The sequence below is a fragment of the Callospermophilus lateralis genome, chromosome 6 (genome assembly GCF_048772815.1).
Source record: "Callospermophilus lateralis isolate mCalLat2 chromosome 6, mCalLat2.hap1, whole genome shotgun sequence".
Lineage (NCBI taxonomy): Eukaryota > Metazoa > Chordata > Mammalia > Rodentia > Sciuridae > Callospermophilus > Callospermophilus lateralis.
The window spans coordinates 41866672-41888148 of NC_135310.1; positions in this window are offsets into that span (position 1 = coordinate 41866672).

Here is a 21477-nt window from a genome sequence, read left to right on the forward strand (position 1 = left end):
GATGGCATCAGTCAAGAATACAAAGAATAATAAATGCTGGAGAAGGTGTCGTAAAAAAGGTAATGTTTCACTATTGGTGGGATTGTAAATTAGTACCATCTCTATGGAATTTAGTGCATTGGTTCCTCAAAAGACTAGGAATGGAAGCATCACATGACCCAACTATACCACTTTTCTGTATTTATTCTGAAGAATTAAAGTCAGCATATTACAGTGATACACGCATACCCTCAGCAGTACCACACACAACAGCTAAAGTATGGAGCCCAACTAGGTGTCTGTTAACAGATAAATGGATACAGAAAATGTGCCATATATGTACCATGGAGTTATATTCAGTCATAAAGAAAATTGAAATTATGTTATTTGTGGGAAAATGGATGAAACTTGAAGCCATTATATTAAGTAAAATAAACCAAAGTCAGAAGGTCATGGGTCATATATTTTCTTTCATATGTGGAAGCTAGAGAAGAAAAAGGAAAAGAAAGTTCTCATGAAAATCAAAGGGAGATCAGTACAGTAGAAGAAAGGGATGAGGAGGAAGGAGAGGGGAAGAAAAGTTAAAATACTGGAGAATAATATTGGTCAAATTATATTGTTGTATTGTGTGCATGTACACACATTTAACAACAAATCTCACTGTTATGTACAGCTATAATGCACCAATAAAAATAGGGAAAAACTATGTGTTTTCAATTTTACTTCACGTCTGTATTTCTGTGAATTAGGACATAGTATTAAGAGAAAAAGAACTTGATATTCCTGGAACATACAGAATAAGTTGTACCTTCTTGCTAAAAATGTTTATCTAGTAAAGTATTTATGTGCAGCAGAAGAAAAAAAGACATAGTGTACAGTTATTTTTCTCCTTCTTTTCTTCCAGTTTGTAATTTGAATCAATTTTCACACTTTTCTCCTTTATCTTCTTCCTAATCCAAGGAATTACCAATTAAGTATCATACATAATTCTTGCTAATATGTTGTGCTTACCTACTCGTTCCTTGAATAGTTAGTGTTCTGAACATATCAGCAACCACAGAATTCCTTAGTCCAAAGTCTTAATTATCCAGAAAGGCTTCTTAAGATAATTAGATATAAGATCGATAATCTCATTTAGTATATGTATCTAGGATTCTATAGCAAAAAAGCAAAAACAAACCAACAAAACTCTACCTCTTGAACATCATATTTAATGCCTTCATTTATCTTGATGCTTGCAATAAAATTATAATATATGAAATACCTTAAAACAAAAATACACATCATTGCACAATACCAATATACCTATATATAAGTTTTGCACATTTCATATTCATGCCTGAGAGGAAGTTTATATTTAGTTCACTCTATCAAGATTTATAAACTAATTCCCATTTATTCAGTCAACAAATACATATTAAGAATCTACTATGTGCCAGGTAGTGTACGATTAAGTATGTTAGAGGATGCTGATAGGTGGGACTGACCAATGTGGAGTACTCTGGTTTCTAGGTGATGACGAAAGGACAAAACGTTGAGACAATTGGTAAGGAAAACAGAAAGGACATGGAATCAGGAGACAAAAATTTATGAAGGATCTGGGAAGTAGCATATCAGAGAAGGTTTGGACAACCAAGTCCTCTAGGAGATTCTGAGATATCACTTTCAAAAGAAAGAAAAAAAAAACTAAGGCATCTTGTAATTCCCACTCATATAAAAGAAACACAAAGCCTAATAGGCCTCTGTGGGTCCTAAGTCAGCATTTTCCTCATTCGGTAGTTCTTGCCTAGCTCTATTACCAAGTAACATGAAAGGCTGCCGCTTGGAGTGGGGCCCAGACAGGAAAATTCTCTGTAGGAATTCAGGCTAGAGAGTTCCTACCTTTGGGGCCACATGACACAGTGACATTTGTGATTTTAGAGGTGTCTGTGATTGGAAAGTAACCATATAGAGGTAATAGAAAGTCTCAGTAAAAGAATCACCTGGCATGGTTTCAGAAAACATCCTTTCTGAAGGAAGGCCATGCTATCTACATAAAATAATTACACTTGAGCATGCACCATCAAATTTCCAGGCTGCCAGAACTACCCATCATGAGCTAGATTTTGTCACGTCCATCAACTCATAAGGTTAGGCAAAGCCAGCAGCAATCCACTGCAAAAAAACAGAAAAGGATTAGGCATGAGCAGGTGCAAGTGAGTTGCACAAGCAGGTGGCACATGTCATACACTATTGTCACACTGACACCTCTCCCTTGGCTAACATCTATGCACACATGAGTGTTCTCTCAAAATCAAATCTAGGAAGAAAATGCCTGGAATTTTTAAAGCATAGCTTCATGTAGTATGTGCCTACAAGCTAAAAATGAACAGTAGCTACAGTATAGCTGTCCTCAGGGGAGGGCCGGAAAGACAGCAATGAAAGAAAGTCTTCTCAAATATGGTATGCTTAGTCATTACCTTTGCAAGAAAAAGAGCTTGCTGAGTTTAGAATTTATGGGTGAATGGCCATTTGAGGATAGCTTATTTGAAATGAGAAATATCTGGAGATCAGGCACAAAGAATTCTAGAATAGAGACATGTGAATGGGCCTCTGAAGTATTTTGTATCACTTATCAAAACCCTCCAGAGAACACCAACACTAGGATACGCATTAAGTAACCAATGTGACATAATAATTCAGCTAATTGACAATAGCCTCTGGCATTAACCATCCTAGAACAGGCACAATGGTCCAATGAAACATGTAACCGCAGTGGCTGGAACCTAAGCTACCAATGGCCCTGGCAGCCTGGCTTCCTCTCACTAACACTGATTTGTCAGGAACAGAAACCAGTGCTCAGTCTTCAAATATGGCATCATCCTATTAGGAAATCAACAAACTAGAGACTTAGGGTCTAGTTGATTACTTTGTGCTGTTTTCAGGAATGTAGAACCTCAGCCAGCACAATTTGGCTTAGAGAGTATTTGTTCTTGTTAAATCCAATTTTGTATACCAGATACCAGCATATCAGACTAAAGAACACACTTTAGTGTGGAAGAGAAGAAATTGTGGCCATGTGATCGTGGGCCTGGCTGACCCTACCACATACTGTGCCTCACGTGAATTATCATCTTGACAGAGTGATGCAAAGGCCTCTAAAAGTATCTGAAATACCAGTTTGAAGATTATTCCCCGCAGAATGGGGTATCATCCTCCAAGGTGCAGTGTACACCCTAAAACAACCATTATATGTAGTATATACTCTGAGCAAACACCGCTAGGTGTCCTTACTAGATTGAATATCAGAGTCCAGGGCTGGGAACCCAGGAGTTAAAGTAGGATGGTCCTACTTACAGTCACTCCCAGTGAAGCTTCGTGAATGTGCGCTTCTCTCAGCTGCAACTCTAGGCTCTGGTTCCATCAGCATATGTCCCATTACACTGTCAGCTGTGGCTACAACTTGGTCACTTTGGGCCCCAGGGCAGATAACTAGGAAACAAAGGATTGAGTTACCATTTTCACAGGTGTACTTAAAATGCCACTCAGGTAAGGATGGGACCCTGTTATATAATAGAGGTAGAGAAGGAAACATTTAGCACCAGGTGACCCACTGACTGGTCTCTTGAACCTTTCTAGCCCAATTGTCATAGAAAAGGAACAGTGGCAGCCTGCTAAGGGAATGGCTATGAGGAGGAAAAATGCCTCAGGAACTTCTGGGTTGCCCTACTAGGAAGTTACATAAACCAGCAGAGATACTAAATGGAGGAAATGTAGAATGGTTAATAAAGACAGTTCTATTAAGACCAACTGTAGCATTAAGCGTTCTAATTGACGCTTTTTATCTTCCTTTTGCAAATTCTCCAGAAAAAGAGAAAAAACAAAACTCTGAAAGAACTCTACCTACATTGGGTAAATTTATACAAAGTAATCAAGTAGATCCACCAGTTCAAGGATGCCTACAGTGTGCCAGTCAGATTCCCCTTAAGGACCAAGATGGCACAAACTACTAGGACAGTTGCCTGCTGACAGGCACAGCACAATTCACAACTGAGCTCCTCCCTTCAAATTAAGCCTTTGAAAGGAGCTGCCTTAGCCAAGTTTATGTCCCCCTTCACAATTTACTTCTCATCTAATGACTGGATTATTTGGGAGGCGATAAGACACAGATCTTGCTTCAGTTTAAGATGATTTGGGACAACTCTAGGGGAATATTCTAGATCTAGGACTCCCTCTGCAATTGAGGAAGACCTCTGGTTATATCCTTATCTTAGTCAAATTCTCCATCTGCCCAATTCTTCTTTATAGATGTTTTTATGATGTGCCCTCCACGATAAACCCCTGTACAATAGTCAAACTCTCAGAATCTTAGGGCACACACTTCAAGACAGTAGTCTCACAATTGTTTGAATTTACAATGTAAAATAAGTGAATGGTATTTTCAAAGGAGTAGATTTCAGACACAAGTGTTGGTGGTGGTCTAACTGACTAAATTAATTCCCAAAGGAATTAAAACAGACAAAACAGATTTTACTTCATTTATTACTTTTGGTTTGGTTTCTATTCTGCAACTGATGCCACAAGGAAGCTCTGATTCCCACCAGCCAGTCTCCTTTATTCACAAGACTTAGTTCTTTTGCTCTTCTTTTTTCCAAGTTAGATCTTTTCCCCAAATGCTAGCTATATAAAAAGGTATTAAGACAATAGCAGCAAGGAGAAAAAAAAACAAACAAAATAAACTTTTGTTTATTTCTAAATACCCTATAGGAAGTTGTAAAAAGATTCATGAATAACAACAGAATGTAAATTTAGGTAATGATTTGGATCTTCTCCAATTGCAGCCTCAGCCTTGAAAAACAACAGATTTCCTCAGAAATTCATTGTAGCTCAAACATAAAATCCTTGTTACACCATTGCTAATTGACACTGCACAAGCATATGTAATGAGTTTTTCAATAAAGAAATAAATACCTTTTGTGTAGAGGGAGGAAAAAAAGGCCAATATCGGAGAATATTTTAGTAAATGAATCAAGATAGGGATTTGGTTGTTTTAAGTCTTTTTGTTTATATTTGCATTTATATCACTGATCCGTGAAATTTCCAAATGAAAAAGTGGCAGCACTCTGTGACAGAGGCATACTAGAGTAATTATGGGGGAAAAGAATCCCAAAACCCTGAGGTCCTCATGTTTAATTAGTATAAAAGCATTAGCCTTGCAAATTTACACAGTTCCATTTCTTCTTCTTTGTCATTGTCTTCTTCCTTTTCTTTCCTTCTTTCTTTGGATCCAGAGATAGGGTAAAATAGTAATTAGCACAAAATATAGATGTGGGATGGGTTTAAACCCACTGTGTTTTTAGCCTATGTGGTTCAGCCAATTTGCTATTTTTAAAACATTTCTTGAATACCTCCTAGTTTCTAGAAAAGATTTAAGATGGTTTAAAATCATAAACAAAGAAAAATAAGAGTAGGTAAGAGTTAGTAAATCTTAAAAGACAGAGATATTATGGAGGACTTAAGCTAATCTCAGTTATTAGATCAGCACTCAAAAAAATACTAATATTGAGCAGTACATTTAACAGAGGACTACAAATATGTTCGGAACTTTCTAGCAGCCAACAAAACCAATGAATGATGATAGGGATTTGATCAATAATCTCTACATGTAGAAAGAACCCAGTAAATTAACATAAATATAATTCTTGTGGCTGAAATCTGAGGAATGTTTCTCTTAAGTCCTCCTGAGTTTATTATATTGCTTAAAAAAACTTCAATTACATTTTCTATAAAAATTTTTGAAGAAGCACAGTTTTCCAAAGTTATTTCCATAATATCCTTGAATTTAAGCCAGTGACATAATGCTGCAAAATAAGTTGGCCAAAGAAACTTAAATAAAATTTATCCAAGATATACTGTATACAATATGCGGACTTGAAGACTATCAACTTCTATTCAAAAAAGAGTGTTGAATATTTACCGTCAAGGTTTGTAGAGCTTCATCTAACTTAATACTGATAGGTGGTAGATGAACATTAGAGGAAGGATCATGAGGTTGAGGGATATTTCTGTAGACTGGGCTTACTGTGTTGATTCCACATACTTTCTTTTAAAAAAACTGTTTACCTCAGGCCCTGCCCTGGCTTAAGTCAATAAGAGATGCTAATTTCTCAGCAAACAGGCTGTTATCTGGAGGAGAAATGCGGGCTCAAAGATACCTTCCTGCCAAGATTGGGTAGTTAGTCATGAAGAGTGGAATGTAAACTACAAGAGGTCCATGCTGTTTCTTTGAATTGCCTTTAATGAACAATCATATAACTTGTAGAACAGGTGTACTAACCCTGACAATAAACACAATGGTGCTAGCTCTTAACAGTGTCCATTGAGGTCACTGTCAAGTTAGGATTTACCACCACAGGTTTCTCAATGTATTTCACAAGGGAGAAGACTGAAGAAGGCAGAACCCAATTCTCCTGGTAAACATCATCAGTAATAAATTTGGCGATAACTTTGTTTCCTTTGTTCTTCTCTATTCTGAGAAGACCCATTCTCTCTCCATAGTGTTCTTTGCTTGAGCCTTACTTTACTTTCACATAAATTAAAGTTCTCTTGCTTGACTTTTTATGTCTGAATAAAATTTCTTTTGTCAGGACACAAGAACCGAGGTTTGAAGTTTCAGCTAGCCACTCTCCTGTGACACCAATAAAATGAAAACAAGTTACCGTGAAGCAGAAACTTTTATGAACTTTATAAGACCAAAGATTCCAGAACTCAAAAAGATAGGATTTCTTGGGTAGGTTTGAGCTTCTTTCTAATTTCTGAAGACTTCCTTATCATATCAAAAGGGAACAAGACTTCCTGGAGCCAACATCTAAACATCCTGATTTTAGAAGGGAAAGTTTTTCCAAATTCAGCTACTTTCAATCCCCGTCAAAATCCCTGATTTTGTGAAAAATACATTGTCCTATACAGAGACACTCCAGGCCATACTGTACATGTATCTCTCTTATTTTATTTTTCCAAATAAGCTCATCCTTGTAACTCTGTGCAACCCACTCAAAACCCTTCCTGCCAGTTTGCGAGAAGAACTGGCCATTTCTAGGACTCAGTGGATCTGTTGGAACTGCAGCTCCATGGGTGGGCAGGTACTGTGCTACAAAAATACCATGTGATAAAACAAATATCTTAATACCTTGATTTGAGAATAAGGGAACAAAGTGAGAAATAACATTTCTATACCAACAAGCTTTCTTTAATGCAATGAGCCTCCAAAGTTTTAACTCAACATCTTTCTATTTTTAAATATTACTGAGGACAACAAAGACCTTTTCTTTATATAAGTTATGTCTACTATAATAATAAATCAAGAGACATAAATTACATTTATCTATTAATTAACTTAAAGTAAAATATAATGAAATAATTATGCTATTGTTGGCCAGGCATGATGTTGGCCAGGCATGATGGCACGCGCCTATAATCCCAGCGGCTCTGGTGGCTGTGACAGGAGGATCATGAGTTCAAAGCCAGCCTCAGCAAAAGCGAGACACTAAGCAACTCAGCGAGACCCTGTCACTAAATAAAATACAAAATAGGACTGGGTATGTGGCTAAGTGCTTGAGTGCTCCTGAATTCAAACCCTATTTAAAAAAAATAAAAAAATGACATGTTAACAGAAGTAACATTGCTTTATGAAAAATAATTACATTTTTCAAGTAAAAATATTAATAAGATGAGAAGCATCATCATACATTTTTAAAAAAATCTCTTATGTCTAACCTAAGAAAAGGCAATTGTATGCTAAATCTGTTTCCCCTACATAGATGTAATGCATTATTTTGGTTGAAGTACACAAAAAGTATCTAGCCTCATGAAGACATATTATTGAACATGGAGAACATTGCAGACTCCTAAAATGTTCTGAGAGAGGCCCTAGGGATCCTCTGTCCATACTTGCAGAAAAACTCCTTTAAACTTACCCTACTACTCTTTGCGTTCCCATTCATTTCCTTTAATGGAAGAGTCATGGATTTCCTAACAGATGACTTGGAGAAACAAATGGCTGTTCTCTATGACATAAATTTTATATAGCATAAACTCCCCATGGGTAGTTAGTGATTGTACAATACAGCTTCTGACTGGGTGGATTTGCTTGCCTAATTCTGTTGAAACGAAGTGCACATAGCATAGAGCTGAAGATACTTTTTTTTTTCTTCTGATGAGAATTTATCAGAAGGAAAAAAATGTTAAAATATTTATCTTCATCTGCTCAACTGCTGTGCCTATCTTACAACTGACTTTGAACATGAGAGAAGACACGAGTGTTATTTATTGACCTCCTTAAATGCCAGCAAATGGAAGGCCATATGTTGGGCCATTCAAAGCCATATTGCTTTGAAAATATAGTGACAGATCTGACAAGTGAATAAAATTGAAGATGTAGATGTTAAGTAACATTTTAATTTTAAATAATATGTATAATTACATTTATCAGTTATCTAGAATATAGCTAAATAAAAATTAAACTGGAAAGATGGCATATGTCCAAGCTAACTAGTTTGATGGTTTGGATTTATAAGCTAATAGAATAATTACTAAAAGGAACACCTGTTCTCTAGGAACAAAGCTTTCTCTATACTGGTCATGCACCCAGGTAGAGGAAGAGCTCAGAATGGAAACCACAAAGGATCATGTTCATTGATTCATCTTTGATTTGCAATACACTTGCTAAACACAAAGCATTACTTACTATAGGGAAACAAAATAAAAATAATCCCCTGAAGGTACTGTTGAAAGGATTCCAGCAAAAGTGTTTGGTATTCTGAGCCTTCATGGTATGAAAAATAAAGTGTTCAGAAAAAAAAAAATGTATCAATATAATTACTGTGTTTTTGTGCTCTGATGAATACACAAATAATTTAATTCTTCCATAAGATGCAATTTTGTTGACATGACTCAGAATTAATAATAAACTGACTTTGAAATATAGCCTCCCTTTCAAATTTAGTCTAAGTGCTAATTAATTTATATGAAAAGTCAGCCCTATTTTTCACATAAGATTGTGTTATAACTTGAAGTTTCTCAGCTCATCTAACTATTATTTCTTACCTAAAAAGTGTGGAAACAAAATATATTCAATTAGACTATAGGACCCTTTAGAAAATAAGTTGTGTCGTATATGTAAATATGGAGATGTTCACATTCAAGTTAGTGTTTTGAATATTTAAGGTGGTCTCAGCTTGAATGAGTAAGTGAATGTTGCTTTATTACATGCTTTCTTCTCACCTACATCATCAGTATTTGAAGCTCTTTCCTAAGGATTCAGCACTTAACACACTTCCTGAATTATTATGAATAGTTCTAATACCATTATATCCACTGTTAATCACAACAATCTACTTGCTGTCTTTGGTTTTCTGTTAGGAACAGCATTGAAGTGGGGTGAGTAGGGCGCTTAATTCAGGGATAAAATTTAAGGAGTTGCTAATAAACTTAGCAGTTTATGTAAATACCATTTTAGTAAAATAGTTCTAAAAAATGACAAAGATGCAGAATGAACAAAATGTAAAAATTTTTTTAAAAAGACCATTATTTGTTTTTATCTCCTTACATTATTTTATAAAAAAATCTATATTCTTCTAACCAATTAGTGTTTCTCAGATGCCCCTGTGAGATGGGTTTATAAGGCAACACAGAGCCTTACATGTAGTTATTATTTTTGTAGCAAAATTCCTTTTAACCTTTAATACTTGGTTCAAAATATGGGAGTATATTTTTTAAAATTTTGTAGTTGTAGATGGACAGTTTGCCTTTATTTTATTCTTTTTTAAATTTTTATATGGTGCTGAGGATCAAATCCACTGCCTCACACATGCTAGACAAGTGCTCTGCCACTCAGCTACAGCCCCAGGCCTGGGAGGATATTTTAATAAATGCATTAGGGGGTGCACATTTTTTGCTCTTACCTAAGTGTAATATGGCTCTTCGGGGCACCAATAGATATCATAACTAAATGCAATCTTATCGCCTATGTCTCTTGAACGCAAATTTAATCTGTCTCCCTCCTCTCTCCTCTTTTCAGCCTAACTTATTCTAAAATGTTTTACTGTATCTTTGCTTTTCCTCACCTCAAGCTTATTCCACACTTATTCCTTGTCTCATTCTTCACTTTCATTCCTGTTACTCTATGGGAAAACTACTTGCTAATGCCCTTAGTATGATTTATATTGTTAAATCAAATGGGCACCTCAATACTTCATTTTGCTGTGGACCACTTTGCCATTCCAGAAACAATCTTTAGGTTAGCTACCATGATGTTATATGCTCTTTGTTTTCCTTCTATGTTTCTGGCTAAGTCTTTGTGTCCAGTATAGGTTCCTCCTCTTCTACTTATCATCGAATACTGGCATTTCTGATGTCATATGTCTGCTGACATTTTTATTCTATATTCACTATTTGACAATCTTATCTATATCTATGAATTCACTGTCACCTATGTACTCAAAAACATCTCCTCATATGCAGAGCTCCCAGACTCAGACACATTTTCTTCCCTGTAATTCACGTGCATCTCTCAAAATCATTTTACTCTCAATTATCTAAGACAGAACTCAACCTTCTCCCCTATCTTTGATCCTTTCTATTCAATAAAATCAAGTTAGACACCAAGGTATCATTTTTCACACATCTCTTGCTATGTCACCCAGAACTGTCTCTTCCAAATCCATCTACATTTGTGTACCTCTACTGCTGCCTCTATAATATAACCACTTATGAATTATTGAGTCATTTCTTCACTATTGCAATAATGCCACTGGTCTCACTCTTGTCCCTCTTTGTTCATCATCCACACTGAAGCTGCCATTCTTAAAATGTACATAAACTATATATATATATATATATATATATATATATATACACACACACACACACACACACACACACACACACACACACACACACATATATATATATATAGTCTTTATCTGTTTTGAAAGGCTATTCTGGGTGACACGTGGAAGATGAACTTGAAGGAGACTGTATTGAAGGCAAGAAGATCAGTTAAGAGGATTCTGCAGTGGTTCATGCAAGATAAAGGACAATAAAAACTAATAAGTTAAAGATTCAAGCTATTTTTAAGAATAGAAGTGATTGCTTATGGGGAATGACTGGATAAAGAAATACTGACCTGTAGAATTTAAGCATCTTGAACCTGATCAAAGAATTTGGAAATGATAGCATAATCATCTGAACTCAGATGTATCAGATTACACAACATATTATTTTTAAAATTTCTTGCCTTTCAGCATGTAAGTGTGTAGAAATTTTCCTCATTAAAGTGTCTTCAATTCTACACCCTCCTTCTTCTTTGGGTTATCTCTTAAGTAAAAATGCTTCTTTCTTCTCATATCTTGTGAATCTTCTTTCATTTCTCTCTCCCAATTTCAATGTTAATTCAATTGCCCATTATTTTTCATGTACATAAATATTGTCTCCATCGATTTATTTCCTGTTTTATTGTCAGAACCTATTTATTTATTTATTTTAATATCTGTTTTATTTATTTTTATGTGTTGCTGAAAATTGAACCCAGTGCCCCATGCATGCAAAGCAAGTGATCTACCACTGAGCTTCAATCCCAGCCCAGAACCTATTTATTTTTAACATCACTATTTGAACCCTTTTAATGTTTAAAGCCTCTAGCACTTTAAATTTCCATAATAGGATATGTAAAACCCAGTATATGTAAATATGTAATCATCTTTACCACTCCTATTCTTCTACCTAAGAATTTTCTATTCCTCAAACATTTCTCCCTTTTAAATTCATACCTTTGGAATAGATATTTTTCTCCCTTAGCCTAAAATATCTTTCCCACCTGTCCTTCTTATGGTGCACATCCATAAACTTTTCAAATTTTAGTAGTTCTTATTCTACTTCCTCCTTCAGGAAGAGGGAGACTTTGACAAGTCCCTCTCTGAGTCAGATACTCCATACAAAAGATAAGATAGCACCCTTTGGAAAACATTTTTAATAATGTATTATCTTGGTTCATTTGTCTGCCTTCTCCATTAATCTGTGTACCTTCAAAACAGAAGCAAATATTGTATAACCGGGAAATGCAACCTCTTGTTGTACAGGTTAGGTTCTGGATTCAGATAACCTGCATTTAAATCCCCACTCTGCATATTTTTAGCTGTATATTCAAATTTTGTCTAAAATATGAAGTGATAATAGTATTATGTGTCTCAAAAACATTTGGGGGAGATTAAAAAAGGTGAAATATATAAAATTAGCTCAGTGTTCTATGCCTTTATAAACATTATAAAGAATGAGTACAGAAGTGCACAATATGATAAATTTTATGATATATTTTTGATCATATGTGTTATATATTCAGTTAATGTTAAATCTCAAATTAGAACATTGTTAGGTGAAAAGTTGATCCACTGCAGGAAGAAAGAGAAGTTACTGTCTCTAATATGATGTCCAGACTTCTAAATATATCAATTCATTATAATCTCAAATTTTTTATACTTTTTCTCTTGATTTCTCATTGTTCCTTCAGTTTTTTGAATCATTTTTTTCTAGGGTGCCAAAATTTTATTATTTTAACAAACATCTTTTTTGACTCTCATACCTGTTCTCAATTCTATATAAGTAGTATAGTATTTGTAAATGCCACTTGAAACACATCTCCTTTATAAAAGTGTTATGGTGATGAGTTGTGCCGTGAAGGTTAATTTCAGCAGGTCCGAAATTACTTGGAGCTAGTTTATTGAAGTCAGATAAACCAAACTGATATTGACTCCTGTCAGAGAAAAATGTATTGATTTATACTGTTGCTTTGTAACCATGGATTCTTTAAAGCAAATTACACTCCAACCCCACTGGCATTATCTGTCCCTTAAACTCAATAAGTTCAAAGCTATCTCTCTCTTGGCATTTCAGAATCCTTCATAGGAGACCACTGCTCTACACACATGCTAATTACTGTCTGCCTATCATTGTCCTACTGTTTGTCTGTACAGCACTTACTATATCTGAATGATATTATTAGTATGTGTATGTGTGCTTATTCCCCACTAGAAATATAAACTCCTCACTGCCAAGTCTTAAAGTACACATAAGCTTTCCCTTCTCTGCTTTAGGTGCTAGTCTGGGAGCAAATGGTGACAAGCCAAAGTAGCTGTGACCAAGCTGGACTGCGTGTGGGTAAGAGCTTAACAAAGCTTTTTATTGAATACTCCAGCAATTAAATCATACACACATGTTCTCTCTTGCACATGCACACACACACACAAAAAAAAAAAGGAAAGAAAGAAAGAATAATATGTAGACATATTTTGAAAAAATATGAAAGGAGCAAAACAAGCAAAAACAAGTAAGAAGCTATTTCATAAGGATTTGTTCTCATATGTGATTGTTTCTGTAGCTCAAGTATTATAATCTTGGTACATGGAAACTAAGCAGTTTTACTGGAGTTATAAAAATGCTTGTATTACATCCTTTAACTGACCTGAGACTTCTCTTACCTACTGGAAAGACATCAGGAAGTTTGGCCAACAGAAATTTCTTTCTCTGCCACAGCCAGTATCAACAGGAACCAGTGCAATTCCCAGTGCCTCCTGATTAACAAGCAAATCAAACAAAACGTTCAAGCCCTTTCATTGCAAATGCAGCCCACAAAAGTAGACCAGGGCCTGCGTGCTAAATGTAAATAAGCATAAGAAGTCACTTGTACAAAAAAATGTCTCCATGGGGGCAAACTGTAATAGTTGTAACCACATGGCAGGCCATACACCTCAGATGAATTAAAACAGAATCTCTTGATGTGCACCCGCGTATACAGATTTTGGTGTGTATTTATCCATACCTATCTTTATATTGTATATATTCATATATATAATATGATACACACACACACCCACACACATACCGTTTTTAAAGGTCATGAAATGACTACATAGTGCTGCCAAATATGAACACCATTGCATTAAAACAGGGGCTTGCAAATTATAGGTCAAGGGGCTAGATCATTTTGGTCTTCTGTTTTTATAAAGTTTTACTGGAATACATCCATACCAATTTGCTCATGCACCGTCTATGGCAATTTGGCTGTTTACAAGAGAAGTTTGGTAACCCTTGGTCTAAATAATATGGTCACTGGCTAGGTCTCTAACTTATCTAATCAAATATTTCTCCACAGCCCACTTTATTGACTGCTATATGAAAAATGAAATAAAATCACTCAAAGTACTTGCTCCACTTTATTTTTACTATATCTGAAATTATATTGTCATTAAATTTGTTTTTTGTGTATGTCTTCCATTCAAATGTAAAGTTTATGAGGGCAGCATTTTTTCATGTTCCATGCTGTTCTCTCCAATTTTAGAAAAATGACGGGCACATTTTAGATGTTCTATAGATACTTATTGTATAAATAAATGTACGTCTTAAGTATAAACTTTTCTCCCTGAATTGAAATAACTTCCTTTCCTTGTTGATCTGGTGAACATCTACCATCCTTTAGTAATCTGCTGAGGCAGGGTATCACCAGGGTCCTTTCTCTGACTCCCATTTCTGTCCTAATACTTCATCTCTGTTCATATCTCATATATGTACATGTACCCATTTTTTCCTACCAGATATGCTAGTTATTTCACCTTGGGCAATCAATCAACTTTTTATATTTAATTTTTCAAGGGTTTAGTAAACTTCTTTCCTCCTATTACTTCTGTTTGTATTCCACTCCTCTATTCTAGTAATGAGAACATTTTTGCCCCTACTGAAAATTTTGGTAGATAGATAGATAAAATTACAGCTATGTTACAATCACACATTTTATAAAGATGCTCATTGTTTCATTATAATTGAGGGCTATAAATTTCTTCTTACTGTTCTATCCATCTTGGTAAGTTGTAGGCTCCTTCTCTGTATCTTTAGATTTAAATGTGTTCCTTCTGTTATACCAGTTGACTCAAGAATATTATTTAGAAGAATCAGGCAAGGGTAGTTTAGGAAAGTGGACTGTAAATCCACTTTGATTTTTATCTCTGTCATTTATTGTCAGACCTTAACCAAGTAACAATTTCTCTGATTCTCAATTTCTTAATCAATAAAACAATGCTTGTCTCATAAGTTTGCTATAAGGATCAAATGTGATTATATCTAGCAGATAGTATCTCTTCAATAAATGTCAACTATAATTGTTATTATTTGTAGTTAACTTATAACTGTGTCTGAGTAAGAGATAATTCTACATGGGTCTTAGTTTTAGATTTCTCTTTGCAAGTGGTATTAAAGGGAAAGGGATGCAATTTAAGACTGAAAACTTTGTACTGTGTATTTAAAAAAAATCAAACAAGCGTTTGAATGTTTTATGAATCTGTTTATTCAAAAGATTTAATTGCAAAACTGTATTCTGGTAGATTTTGCTGTTATACACATCATGGCACTGATCTTTCTGGTTCTTTCATCTTTTTAAACTCATTTTTACTACTTTTTCAGCTTATAAATTTCTCATCATCTCATAAATTTTCTATTTCAAAACAGTACTTCTTTTTCCCCTAATGTTTCTCTGTGATTTTTGAGCTAAGCTTCAAAATGCAGGAAACTTACATTTAATCTTACTGCTATGGAGAATTATTACTTCTGATAGAGTACAGTGGTTAAATAGGTATCAGATTCTATCCTCCATATATCACAAAGAAAAAGTATTTTCTATCTCTTCCTGCATCCCAACAACAGTCTCAACAAATTTTCTTTATTTTCCTGGAAAAAAAATTCGCCTAATTTTTAGTAGTCAATTTCATTCCTAAGGTCATAAAATTTACACTGTTCTTACCTTAAGCTTGTCCATATATAGTTAATAGGTGACTCTGATAACTAGTAAAATTTCTTTTTAGGATAATCCAGAAGTTTATGAAGTTTATGCCGATATCTATCTGGTTTCTCAATGGGGTCATTAAGAACCTCTAAAAGCCTCATAGAATATTGAGAACAATTTAAATATTTCAACATCTGACTTATATAGTGTACTGGCTAGATTATTTTATAATTATTTGCCATTAAATTTTTCTGGATAACATTTTTTTTCCATCGGATATCCCTGGATATTATTTTACTTATGTTTACTTTATGTCTCTTCCATTTGGAATGTAGGTAAAAGAGCAGGTAATTTTTTAAAACTTTTAGTTTATATAAGGTTTAGAACAATGCCTAGTACACACTTGGAACTTTAAATATTCTTATATACTGAGTGAAAAAATTGATATTTCCATTCTTTAAATATTACAAACTTAAGTAGCATTTTTATCTTCAGGAACTAAATATAAAATTCACTTAGATACCCCTTCAATTAAAAAAATTGTCTTTTCTTGTTAACTGACCATACAATAGATTTCTCTAATAGAATTTTGTGTATTCAAAAAGCAATTAAAAATATATACATACATTTGTGTATATATATACGTGTGTATATGTATCAAACTTTTTGACATACTGACGTTGATAAGAATGTTAAGAATAATTCACATAGCATTTATACTAAAAAAATATAGTTATTTAAAATTTTACAGTAATAAGATTCATTTCTCAACTCAATAATCTATTATTCATGTGAATCATTCCATTATTCTTGTTTTAGCTACCCATCATAAAATTGAAAGCACATAAAAATATTACTTAAAGTAACCATGAATAGTAAGGACCTTTTTAAACCTTTCATGGAACCCATAAAACAAAAGAAAAACAACAACAAACAAAAACCTGCTTGTTAATCATCTGTTTCACAGCCAAGAAGAACATGAGTTGAGAATAGTTCAAAGAAGAAAATGACAGATGATGCTGACTCTCATGAAGGTTTACAAGAAAAACAGCAAAATTCTTCCTATTTGTATATCAATATTTAGTATAATTCAGTGTGACACAAATACAGATCTTCATATTTTCCTTTTCTCAAAAGCTTCTATATTGTTTAAATATCATGTTGAATTAGACTGTAGCACTCTCTAAATTGGATAAGTGGTTCTACAATAGTGCAACTGAATCTGGGCTGCCAGGCAAGTGCCAACTCAGCATGATTTCTGAATAGTTGGTAAATGAAGCTTCAACACTCTGGTGTTTAAAATGAAAGCACTTTCTTAAGAAAAATTATCTCAGAATTATATGTCTGTTACAATATCAACTTTGCACAAACTACTTTGACATTTGAACCAGAAAGGGCAAACATTAATTAGTTGATGAAAAGGCAATTATTAAATGTTTTCAGTTAATTTAAGACTATACCACCTGATATGGTACACAGAGGAGAAGCATATGCTAAATGGCTGTTATGTTTTAGTTTTTGGTTTCCCAAAAGCTCATTGGTGACATAATGCAAGAAATGTAGAAGTGAAATGATTGGGTTATGAATGAGTCTTATTCTAATCAGTGCCTTAATTCCCTTATAGGAATTAACTGGGTGGTAATTGCAGGCAGGTAGGAGTAGTGGAGGAGGTGGGTCCCTGGAGTATTTATTTTGCCTTTGGGGTATATACTTTGTTCTTGTTGATCAGAGTTTCTTCTCTGCTTTCAGGCTGTTATGAATTGAGCAGCTTTTCTCAGCCACAACCTTTGCTCATGATGTTGTGCCCATAGCTTTGGAACTGGCCATCTATGGACTGAGATCTCTGAAACCATGGGCTCCAAATAAACTTTTCCTCCTAAAATTGTTCTTGTCAAGTCTTTTGCTCACAGCAGTGAAAAATCTTATTAAAACAAAGAGTTTCACACAAAATGTTAACGATATTTTAAAGAAGCATGTATGGAGAAATGGAATGGCCTTGACAGGAAACAGGAGGCCGAGTGGCATCTTTTGCCTTTTCCTGGGGCCAATCGGGAAGTTCTTCTTTCAGAAAGTTCCAAGATTTCTCCTATCTAGGAAAAAAACCCGCCATCTTATCTAATTATTCATGGTATGAATTTCTCTCTGGTAAGTACTTTTATTTTTAAAACTAGAAGATATCATTAAATCATGCTAATGAATTGCTAGTGATAAAGGCCCTAGTGTCAGAGACTCAGTATAGTAGAGGGTGTGTCTGACTTATATGCTTCAGTAAATCCAAACCATCATTCTTTTCCAGCCATCAGCTGCTAGCTGTGAAGGAGGTGGATCATGGTGGGGGGGAAACAAAATGCTTCCTGCTATCACAACTTAGCATATGGTAGTCAATACATAAATCTAGAGTGAATGGTGAAATATGCCACCGTACTATGTCTTTTGTGAAAATCTAGACAAGAAATTTTTTATCTAGAGAAAAATTAGAACACAAAAATAAAATGACAGCATATTCTGAAGGGAATATTCTGCCATCACATCAATAGATGCATTTCTAGTCACATCCTCCCATGTGTCCTTTCTGAGTATCTCTGTGCATGGTGTCCAAAATGTGTGATGAATTGTAATGTATTGTAATATTGGTCTTCATACTTCAAATTCACCAATGAAAACTGATTAAGTGCTTTCTTGGTGCAAACAGAGGAAGATCAGTTAGGTATGTCCAACACTCCATGCTCAGCAAAGTCCATTCCTGTAAATGAATGAATTCAATACACAAATATATGTTTCAGTCAATGTGCTAGAAAATGCAAAGATGAACATGACAGGATTACTGTGTGGTTTGACATTCTCAAATTCTTGCTGAAGATAAACACAAGATTTAAGAATTAAACATTGAGAAATGTTTAATAAACATATACTCAAATTAGAAGAAATGATTAATATGTTTAACAAAGATAAAAACACGAAACAGGAGGTGATTTTTAAAACTCTTATTTAAGAAAATTTTGACAATTTAATATGTATGACATTTTCCAGTAAGTTGACTCTTATTTTCAAATAAATTATTGATGATCAGAAAGGATATCATTTTTCTTTTGAAAGTGTCTTAATTATTAACATACTTGGCATTCACCAGCCTCACACCTGTCCTGTGACTAGTGGGTCTGTGATATGTATTTTGATAAGCCACAAATTTTGATAAGCCACAAATTTGAATCACAGATTCATGTGTGGGAATAAGTTATGTAGCCATTGTGTAAGTCAGGCCATCTCCATAACCATCCCCAGTCTGACAGTTTTGGTGTATTGTATTATTTGCTACATTAACAACAACACCTATGTTATGCAAAAAAAAAATTATAACTTCATCTAGTTATACTAATGCTATAAGGAGGTATATGATAGAGCACATTATATTTTAGTATTAATTTTAATAACATCAAGACTTTTACTCTGTATTTATTGAATAATTTATATATTGGAAGTCATTTCCTAATATCTTCAGTTGTTTTTTACTGTTTTATAGGAATATTACATATTAAAATATCATTAGCAAATTAAAAAAGTCCTAGTAGCCCATTAATCCAAAATTACAAGGACTCTTTTTTTTATTGGTTGTTCAAAACATTACAAAGCTTTTGACATATCATATTTCATACATTAGATTCAAGTGAACTCAATATATATTTGTTCAATGGTCAAGGTTTAAGCAAAAACATTTTCATTCCTTTAAAAAGTATTTTTGTCTAATAATTAAATGGACAAATGATGTGTTTATTCTTTGCTTGTAATGCAAATAATTGCAATGACCAATAAGGATTGTATGGGTCTAAACAACTATTTTTAAAACAAACAAAAAAAAAAAACAAGGTAATTTGTAAATTTGTTGTTAATGACAAATCGCTCATTTGGAGGTTTTAATCCTCATTTACCAGTGAGGACTAATTTCTAAAATGTCTCAGAGACTTCTTCAGTTGACATTTAGTAACTGGCTCATCTATTGTTTTTACTAATGACAAGACAATCACAGAACTTTTAAAAGTGAAGCATTTATAATGAAAGCATTGAAAAGAGTTCCCATTTGCAATTATTTCACTGTGAAGATTAAGGATTTTGAAGCCTTATACTTAATTTGATTTATAATAATACACTACTATTATGCATGTTGCTATAATTTAATTTTATAAAAATGTTTATTATCAGCAAAAAGATATTCAATACATTTTGTTTTAATACACTAATATGTTCCCCAAATGTGGCCAAACTAATAATATGGCTTGGATATATGCAAATAGCATTACAAGCAAAGAATAAACACATATCATTAAATGAATGATGACAAAGTCTTCCCTCAGAGAGCACTTTTAATGGAGGCCAATTTAATAGAGTTGTATTTTCTTAAAGGCAAGCAATATATTGTAAACTTAAAAAAAAATTCTACTTCTTGATTGTTTCCTTTGCTGTGAAGAAGGTTTTCAGGTTCATAGCATCCCATTTACTGATAGGATGCTATCTTGCTTTTACTTCTTATGCTTTAGGAGTCTTGTTGAGGAAGTTGGTTCCTAAGGTGGCATGATTGAGTGTTGGGCATATATTTGCCTTTAGTAAGTACAGGGTTTCTGGTTAACCATCAACCACCTGCCAAGAAAGAAAAACTCAGGAACAGATGGATTCTCCTCCAAGTTCTAGTATACTTCCAAAGAAGAACAAGAATAACACCAATCCTCCTCAAATTATTCCATGAAATAGAAAAGGAGGGAACCCTTCCAAACTCATTTTATGAAGCTAGTATCACCCTGATTCCAAAACCAAAGACTTATCAAGGAAAGATAACTTCAGGCCAATATCACTGATGAATATATATGTGTAAATTTTTAATGAAATACTGGCAAATTGCACACAAAAATTCACATTTAAATGATAGTGCACCACAATCAAGTAAGTTGCATTCTAGGAATGCATAGTTGGTTCAACATACAGAAATCAATAAGTGTAATTTGCCACACTAATATATAAAGAGAAAAGAACAACATGATTATCTCAATAGATGTAGAAAAACATTTGAGAAAATACAGCATCCATTCATGTTCAAAACACTAGAAAAACTAGGGATAACAGGAATATACCTCAATACTGCAAAAGCGATATATACTAAACCCAAGGCCAATATCATTTTAAATGGAGAAAAACTGAAAGCATTCCCCCTAAAAACTGGAACAAGACAAGGATGTCCTCTTTCACCACTTCTATTAAACATAGTTCCTGAAACTCTCGCCAGAGTAATTAGGCAAAAGAAAGAAATTAAAGGGATACAATTAGAAAAAGAAAAACTCAAATTATCTATATTTGCTGATGACCTAATCTTATATTTAGAAGACCCAAAAAACTCTACCAGAAAATTTCTAGGACTCCAAACAAATTCACAAAAGTAACAAGATATAAAATTAACACCCATAAATCAATTGTGTTACTCTATACCAATGATTAATCAGCCAAAAGGGGAATTAGGAAAATTATTCTATTCACAATAGCTTAAAGAAGGTCTTAGAAGATGGAAAGATCTCCCATGTTCTTAAATAGGCAGAATTAATATTATCAACATGTCCATACTACCAAAAGTGCTATCCAGATTTTAAAGCAAATTCCTATTAAAATTCCAAAGATGTTCTTCATAGAAATAGAAAAAGCAATCATGACAT